The following is a 9,748-nucleotide window of genomic DNA, read 5'->3' as shown; positions in this document are numbered from 1 at the left end:
TTCTGTAATGGGAGCATTAGGGAAAGAGTTGTATTTCATTTTTGCCACAAGTGTTAAAAGGAAATCTACAATGCAAATATTCTTGCAGAACTCTGAATGAAATCCTAATGTTTTCTTTGAGGGTATGATAAGTAGAAATGCAGACAGGGTATAAATACAAAGCAGAGAAAAGAATCCTTTTTGGCACTTGGTAGTAGAGGTTCAAATGCATGGACATTAAGAAATAAGAAGGATTTTAGGAGTGAATTCACAGCAGGTAGATTGCTTCTTATGTCTTTCAATTCATTCATGTGTGAAACTATCATATCATAAAATGAACCATTAGGAAGTCAAAGAATGGAGCATGTGGGGAATAAATTTCTGAATCAGATAAAAAAAAGTGTATGTGTTTTTGCACAAGTGTATGTGCATTCATACAGTGTGTGGAATATAGAAACCTATCTGTTCTAGTTGTTATATATGGCTCGTATGTTTAGAACCACAGAAAGTTCTGAGGAAGTTATTTCTGCTGCTCTAGGATGACATCATTCAGAGAACCTGTTTTAGTATCACCATTGAAAAACTCATCCCTTAACCTCACATTTAGCCTGAACAATAGAATCTTACGAATACATATTTACCTGTGTTTGTTTTCAAACTCTCCGGCATTTAAAAATTGTTGAAGTCAAAGGCAGCTTACAAAGACAATTTGGTGAACTGTCAATTTTGGTAAAGAAAAGCAATTTAGTAATTCAGTGTCACAGTGACCAAGCAATATCCCGAGACCCTAACCTAGCACTGACCCATCTACTCACCTCATGGAGCTTTATACATTACAGCCAATTGTTCAAGACAATTTTCCTAGACCCTCTAGCTTCACACATTTCTTGGGACACAGTCTCTGTATTTCTCCATCTCTGGATTTACTTCTTGTCTTCTGTTCTTATAGCAAGCATTGTCTCATATCTAGCTTCCATTTTATTTCATTTTTAGCATATTTTCATTTTATATTGCTTGAACCACAGCACCATTAATTACTAGTCTTGTGAACTCATAAATATCTCTTCAGTCTTCTGAAACTCAATTTTTCCATCTGTAAAACTGGTATTGTGCAAATAACCTCTCTCCTCCAAATCCAGTATAAACACCTACAAAATCTTGGTGGTAAATGAAGGGTAACTTGCCCTCCCTCTCTAAGAGCTTCATAGAGTGCTATAACAGCACTATCTTCATAAAACCCTGTTTCTTCTTATTTATCACCAATGCCTACCCCCAGATTCTCCCATGTCTCATATGGGATGGGGTGGGGCTTGGGAAAGTGATAAAAAGCAAGGACAGGCCTAGGACATGGGCTCAAAATTCTCTTCATGAAAAAAATAGGCTGGACACAATGACTCACGCCTGGAATCCTAGCACTTTGGGAGGCCGAGGCGGGTGATTGGTGCCTGAGCTCAGGAGTTTGAGACCAGCCTGGGCAATGTGGCGAAACCCCATCTCTACTAAAAATACAAAAAATTAGCTGGGCATGGTGGCACATGCCTGTAATCTCAGCTGCTCTGGAGGCTGAGGCACCAGAGTCGCTTGAATCTGGGAGGTGGAGGTTGCAGTGAGCTGAGTTTGCATCATTGCACTCCAAACTGAGAGACAGAATGGTACTCTGTCTCAAAAAAAAAAAAAAAAGAGAAGAAGAAAGAAAAAAAAAAGAAAAAGGAAATAAATAACCAATGAGTGCATCCAGAGTGTATAGAAAGAAAGGAAATAATAAAGATAAAATTAAATTAAATAGAAAACAAACAATGGAGACAATCAACTAAACTAAATGTTCTTTTTTTCAAAAGACTAAGAAATAGAAAAGCTTCTGCAAAAATAATTTACAAAAGAGAGAAAGAGCAGAGTTTAGCATTAGGAACAAAAAGGGACCCTAAATATGGAGAGAAATTTTGTTAATCATAGGAAATTTCTAAAAACTACTGTTTGCCCAAAATTTTAAGGACATATAGTTTTTGTAGAAATATTTTATTCACTTTCATGATTACTCACTCTACAAGAAAAAGAAGGTCTGAATATATCTGTAACTATTAAAGAAAAACAATAGATAGAAAGAAAGAATTCTCATTTTAAAAGCAGAAAAGGAATGCTCAACCTTCATTGTTTAATAGACCAAAAAAACACTAGCGAAATGAACTAAAATCTTTACTACTTTATGTTATCCAGACTTCTATTATTGGCTACACCTGAAAACCCAGATATAGAAATGCAGGCATTAGTCACAGCGAATTATTTTGAGAGTTGATTTGCATACACACAAAAAAACTGCTCAGCTTAATTCATTTACATTAACTAGTTGACACTCTCTCTTGTCATGAGAGCCAAGCTTATTCATCCAAAAACAACAAAAATCACTACTTCGTATATACCAGAATAAGTTGAGTGAATTGTTTTATCTCAACTGTCAGAAAATTAAATTGAAATAAATAAGAGAAGAGAAAGGAAAAGAATACAGTAACCTCCAAAAGAGGAGAATAAATATTAGTATACAATAAATACACACTAAAGTAAGAACACAGAGGAGGAGTGTGAGAGGCACTAAATGGAAATAGATTTAAAAGAAATGTTTCCAGGAGTTTTGTTTGATTACCTCTAAAGGAAAGTGGGAATCTACAAGTCAGAGGAAAAAGGAGTTTTGGGGAAAGCATTTTGGACAGACAATTGGCACATCCTGAAGGTAAAAAGCATAAAGAAGCGTGGTGTCTGAGGAGTGAGCGAAACAGACTTACCGCGGATGTTGTTTCAGATACCTCCTTAATAATCATAACCCTAGCAAAGCTGAGTGAAGAGATGTAGCTGAAGAGAGACAGAGAAATTAATTCAAATGACCCCAAGTTCAGGTGAGTAAGAAAGCAAGCTGCCTCAGTCTCCTGCAGATGGGAGATGTTAATAGGGTCACACAGAATGTTAAATCCGGAAGGATTCTTAGGGATCTCATTTCCCCTGCTTCATTTTACAGAGGAGGCATCTGAGACCCACCTATGCCCAAGGTTATATGTAAAATTAGTGACAGAGCAATGGCAGGAATATTGATTTTCTTTGTAGATGCTGGGCCTTGCTCCTCTGGAGAGAAGATGACGGTGTGCTATCATCTTTGCTGAGAATCATTCTAAATTTCTTCTATACTCATGTGAAGTATTATCTGTGTTCACTCTTCCTGATACAGCCGGATACCTTCACTGAAGCTGTTGATTAATTACCAAGAATCATCAAACTCGGCAGTGACATTCCCTAGGCAAAGGCTGTCTTCCTGCCTGAAATGCCAGTCTGGGTGAAGGTCTGGGACACTCCATGTTTTCTGACATTTTTGGCTGCATGGCCCCTCTGCCTGGGGCTGCTTCAGTGGGAAGAGGGTTGACTTTAACAAACAAGATGCTGCTTCCCACCAGCAGGCCTGCTGCTGCTGTTGTTTCTAATCCTCTAAAGGCGGGATCCTCCATATGTTCACCTACCCCTAGCCCAGCACAAAGCTGAATGAGTGAACAAGCAAGTGGGAGGGGCTGGGACCAGTGGAATTTCAAAAGAGGGCTGGCATTAAGCCTAGTCAGGCAATAAGAAAGGCAAATGCTGTATCATAAGGGAATAAAAATTGTGGGCCCAAATGCTAAGAACTGAGTTTCCGGTTCTACTATGCACCAGATAACGTCAAAATAGTCCCCCACAAAGAAAAACAAAACGTCTTTGGCATCAAATCTGAATATAATTTTATGATTTTCAAACTCATGCAGTTTAAAATGAATAACAACATTATCATGCCATTATGACAAGTGTAAAATAACATGCATTTAAGCCTTGTATTTATGATCATATTATACTTTGCCCCCTAATAATGTTGCACAATTTGGAAATATGTATGCTATATCTTTAAAATATTTACATCCTTTTTTATAGAATTATAAAATAACACTGTGAATATGGACACATAACAACAAAAAGAGAACAAAGATCTGTGTGTAATGTAAGTCACGAAAACATGTTCCTCCTGTCTCCTGCTGCAGGTATGAAGACAATGCTGCTACACTTCTGGATTTTCCACAGTTTGCATCAAGCTAAGCTTCGGCGGCAGTGGGGTGTGGTTCTCCAAGCCAATCACGGAGCATGATGGGGCTACTTGGGGGTTATCTAGTGAGATGAAGAGCTCCTTCAATAAATGGTCTTAGCTTGAGGACTCCTCAGTGATCTGGCTGAAACTTTCTTGGAACTGTGCTTCAGTCCAAGTCTTCCTAACATCATTACACCACTACCTTCTGTCTCTCCTTCAGTGGAAGCCAGACCTGCATTTTATTCCAAAGAGTCTCCCCACCTTTCCTTTCCCCAGTGTCTCTTTCTTGTGTGTCTAATTCTGTCTTGTCTGCCTGTTGGAAACTCAAACACGTAAGACTATTTATCCCATTAGTCATTACAAAAAATGCAAGTAACCTAAACATGCAATTATGTAATGAGATTTTTAATGATTATTAAAGTAAAACCAACAGATATCACATTTTTAAGATGTAAAATCATATTTTGGGCTTAAATGTCAAAATATATTTAAGAGAGCTACATCTTTGTTAAGATGATAACCTTATTTAATTAAACTAAAAATTGAACAATGGGTAAAGATAAAATTTGACAATACATAGAATTAGAAATGACAGACAAACCTGACTCTTTCTTCCACAATCCTTTCAATAAAAAGTTTTTGCTACTAAAACTAGTTTAGTTCCTATATTAAAGGGTTACTTTTACCTTGTATTCCTCCTTGCAACTTAGGGATTGATGCCTACTTTCTTTCTTAATCTCTAAACTCCATAAGGGGAACTCTATAGGATGTCTTCAGGATAAGTCTAAGAAATTATCGTGAAGTAGAAGGTCCTTTCTACTTTCCCCAGATCTTCAAATTATGCCCCTGATTTTTTGTGAGGCAAATATGGACAACTTTAAGTTAAAAGTGAGGAGAAAAAAATAAAAGTTTAGAGATAGAAGTAAATTGAACAAATGAAGAAACTAAATACTTGGAATATAAATAATGAAGTTATCCTATCTATTTAACACTATGTTTTTATTGAAAGCCATTTGATAGCTATCAGCCTAGGTACTCGATTGCATGAATTGCTTAAGCATGTATTCATTTATTGCATATTATGTGTCAGTTATCAGCGTATGTACTGAGTGAAGAGAGGCAAACGACAGCTGCTTGCAGGCTTAAAAGTATTCCAATGTGCGGAGCGCGGTGGCTCACGCCTGTAATCCCAGAACTTTAGGAGGCTGAGGTGGGCGGATCACGAGGTCAGGAGATCGAGACCATCCTGGCTGACACGGTGAAACCCTGTCTCTACGAAAAAAATACAAAAAAATTCACCGGGTGAGGTGGCGGGCGCCTGTAGTCCCAGATACTCGGGAGGCTGAAGCAGGAGAATGGCGTGAACCCGGGAGGCGGAGCTTGCAGTGAGCCGAGATAGCGCCACTGCACTCCAGCCTGGGCGAGAAAGCCAGACTCCGTCTCAAAAAAAAACAACAACAACAACAAAAAAAAAACAAATGGTATTCCAATGTATATAGCAGAGTAAAGAAGTAACTACAAAAGTGTAGTAAACTATCAGTGTTACTATGCGAGAAATAGGTTTTAGGAGCTATCTCTCTCAACACACTTGCAGCCATCTTATGTGGTCAAAACTGTAAAGGATAAATTAAATTCTTGCTAATCTTTATTTTTGAAACAATACCTAGTATTGTGTGACATACACTCCAGGGGCTTAATAAAAGTCACTTTTATTTCTGTTCCCACATTCCAGCATATGGCTCTACCAATGTATCATGGACTATGGGAATAATTTTTTAATATTCTCCACATTTCCATATTTTCATTGAGCGCTTTTTTCCCAAGTTAGTTTACTAATACATATCCACTGCAGAAGGTTTCCACCTAGCCTTATCTTTTATAATTTGTCCAATTTGGGGGTCTAGGCATTGAGGATAGGAAACACTGGGAATCAATTCCTTCTTTATAGTCACACCACTCACTGGCTTTTCAGCTTTTCACTGATTCACCATTGTCTTCATTACGAACTTCAGACATATTACCATGGAGTACAAGATACTCATTGATGTGGCTTCTTCCGGTTTCTCCTTTCAGGTACCCCATTATTTCTCCACTGTATTAACGTCCATAAGTTTCAGATGAACCCAATTCATTGTGATACCAACCGCTAATGCTCTACTCTTTTCTGTCTCTTCTGCTTCTCACAGCGTGGTTTTACAATATGCTATCCTTCCCTAGTGGTACCTTTACACCTCCTCTCATAATTTCGGCGTAGGTATTTTCACTGGTTCTCCAGAAGTCAGCTTAAGTTCTCCTTCTGCAACAAGTGCTCCTTCACCCTTCCCATGCCCAATGTCTCTAAGGTGGACGTCCTATTAGAATGCTCTGCACGCCTCTATCTTCTCACTTACTATAGAATGTTAATATTAGTTTCAATCTCCTTCATAAGTCTGGGAGCCACATGAGTGCAGGAGCCTTCTCATTTGTTATTATACTTTAAGCACATGAGTAGAGATACATAAATATGTCTTGGATAAATGTTGAATTAAATGAGTGTCTCCACAAATCCAATATAAAAGCAATTGATCATAGTGGAGAACAAGTAGTCAATTATCTATTACTTGTTTATATAATTTGTTTAACAAAGACATTTTCTTCTTTAGAGCTTTTAGTGCTCATTAAAAAATTAAAATATTTGAATGACTACGCCTGTTAATAATGTCTATGTCAGAATTTTTATTGCAAAAGTGCTAAAAATAAAAATTCAAAAATTCTAGCAGTATTTTTCCAAAGCGAGTTGTATAAAACACCTGTTTATTGTTTATTTGTCCCAAAATAATTGAAGAGATATATACATCCAATTATTATATAACATTTTAGGTACTCTCTCTCTGTGTGTGTGTTGTGTGTGTCTTTTTGTGTGTGTGTGCGTATTTATTCCTAAAAAGTTGACGTAATGTGATTAATATCTTTGAATATATTTTATTTTGTCAAAGATTGTTGGAAGTCCCAAAATAATATGCATTGTGAATTACTAAAATGGATTTTTGTTTTTTTTTTTTTTTTTGAGACTGAGTCTCACTCTATCACCTAGGCTGGAGTACAGTGGTGTGATCTTGGCTCATTGCAATCTCCGTCTCCCCAGCTCAAGCAATCCTCCCATCTAAGCCTCCCAAGTAGCTGGATCTGCAGGCACACACCACCACTCCCTGCTAATATTTTTATATTATATATAAATATATATATATATATAGAGAGAGAGAGAGAGAGAGAGCAGGGTTTCACCATGTTGCCCAGGTTAGTCTTGAATTCCTGGGTTCAAGCAATCTGCTCACCTTGGCCTTCCAAAGTAGAAGCCTGGGATTACAGGCATGAGCCACCATGTCCAGCTAAAAATGAGATTTAATATACATTGATGATGGGTCATTTTTTCTTAGAACATTCAGCCAATAATATAATTAAAAACATGTATTAATTTAATATGTGTCAAGGCATTTTCAGAATTAGTATTCCATGGGAAACACTTCAGAAAACGTTTAAGGTAACATTTCATAAATGCCAACATTGTTTTTAAGCCTTACTAATGTGTTACACTTACGGTAATAAAATTTACTTTGCCATATACAGATGTGAATGTATACATCAACTTAATAGACACATCCTTATTCTCATTACATTTATCCCGTCTTAGGATCCAGCAAACATCCTTACACCTAATAAGAGTTAAGTAAATACTTTTCTGGGTTTACCCAACTCTAATTACTAATTATGACTAATTTGTTGTAAAATCAGAATTTTAAAAAAATACTAAAATAATCCAGGATACACAACATTCTTAAGAAATGTACTATTCTTTCCCTCTGTTCATGTAGTTTCTTTTTTTTTTTAGAATAACAAAAAATATTTTACTAGAACATAAGATTTACAGAAGTTTCCAGACAAGCTATACAAAATGGTATCAAGCTTTTTTTGAAGGGGGGAATCTACAGTTGACAGCAATGTTATTAGTGAGGGCTGTGATGTTTGTTTAATGTTCCCATTTTGGTTCAAACAACCAAGCTTGTCCATCTACAGCATCTAAATAAAGTTAGATTTCGCTAGAGAGCATATTCTAGAGACCTGGTTAGCTGCTTTTAACCAATGCAATTAGATCACCAAAAAAGGGAGAAAGGAGCCTATAAAATTAAAATAAAACTACCTCCCCCCTTAAAAAAAATAAAATAAAATAAAAACACCCACATCCCCGCAGCTAACCTGACAACTACCTTCATTCACAGTGATTTATACTTAAACCAGGATGGAGGAAATGAATAAAAGCAGGGAGGGGCCACTGCTTTTAAACGTTTCACAACAATCCAGATGATACTTCTAGCCTCTGCTCATGCTTTATGACAGTGAATCAGGACAAGACATAGATTTGCTAATGTGCATTTAATCACCAAAGGACTGAAGATGTCTGGGTTTTTTTAGTCTGTAATGTTTCTAAGACTGTGTCCATTAAATGCAAACAAAAAGGAGGACGTCTTGGCAGAACAGGAGAAGTGATGCACACTTGATGATCGGATCAGTTTAAATATTATTCATGGCATATAGCCTAGTCCATGCTCTAGCTGTTTCTATGGCTTGGGCTTCGTTGGTCTTCCACTGCTCCGCTACATCATTTGCTAATGGATCATCTGGATTGGGAGCACTTAACAAGGCCTGGATCGATAGCCAGAACTGTGCGGATCTGCAGTGCTGGGGACCACTTATCCTTCAAAATATCTAAACATATTCTTCCCAACTTGTCTACATTAGGATGATAAATTTTGGTCATGAAACATACTTTAGGGGCTGCCATTGGGTATTCTTCAGGAAGGAATAGTTCAAGTTTAAAAGTCCCTCCCTCAAAGGGGGAATGTTGAGGGCCAGCAATGACCACATGAAAATAACGGGCGTTGCTCTCATCTGGTTCTGCTTTGATGCCAGGAACTGGTTCTGCCAGCAAACACTGGGTTTCCTTGATGATCCTGTGGGGCAGCCCGGCCATCTTGTCAGAACCCGAGTTTGGCCTCTGTTCATGTAGTTTCTAATAGGTCTGACGTCGTTTCTCATATACCTGAATTTAAAGTGTCTGGGGTTTCTCATACACAAGTAAGGGTGGAAGACTGCCAAGTCAAGGCAAGCTGAGATTCTTCTCCTGGCATTATAGATACTGCACAGTAATCTCACAAAAGTTATGTGATTTAAATAAATATATCAGAAAATACTCATGGTAATAAGTCATAAAATACTTGTCTCACAAATTAGAATTGTGAATGGTAATCCGTGAAAACCAAGAACGTGCTCAGTTCTGTTAACCAAATCACCATTCTAAAAACGCTGATTGCATATTGGCTCTTAATGCATATTCATTCTGACTTCTTTTCTGCACGTATCTATCATTTGTATTATTTATATAACTGAAGTGAGACACACTCTAATAAGCACAAATTAACATTGACCTTTTTACTCAGATCTCTGAAACTTTAACCCATTTAAACTTTTAATATGTAAAAATAAATTTAACAAAATCAAACATGCTCTTATTAAAATGATTTAATTATTTCAGTGATACGGTATTTATTTGGCCCAGTAACCATTAAGAGATAATAGATATTTCTTTTTCTAATATAGCATGAATATAATGAATGAATGACATTTAGAAAGTAATTAACATCA

General features: G+C 37.0%; 1 pseudogene; it reads right to left on the bottom strand.

Annotated features, from left to right (window-relative positions):
* Positions 1-8,203: 8,203 nt before the first annotated feature.
* Positions 8,204-9,093, bottom strand: LOC117088772 (annotated as a pseudogene).
* Between the last annotated feature and the right edge of the window lie 655 nt (positions 9,094-9,748).

The sequence above is a fragment of the Trachypithecus francoisi genome, unplaced genomic scaffold (assembly GCF_009764315.1).
Source record: "Trachypithecus francoisi isolate TF-2019V2 unplaced genomic scaffold, Tfra_2.0 Lachesis_group10, whole genome shotgun sequence".
NCBI classification, from domain to species: Eukaryota; Metazoa; Chordata; class Mammalia; order Primates; family Cercopithecidae; genus Trachypithecus; species Trachypithecus francoisi.
The sequence above is the reverse complement of the archived record's forward strand: the minus strand, read 5'-3'. Positions and strand labels throughout refer to the sequence as shown.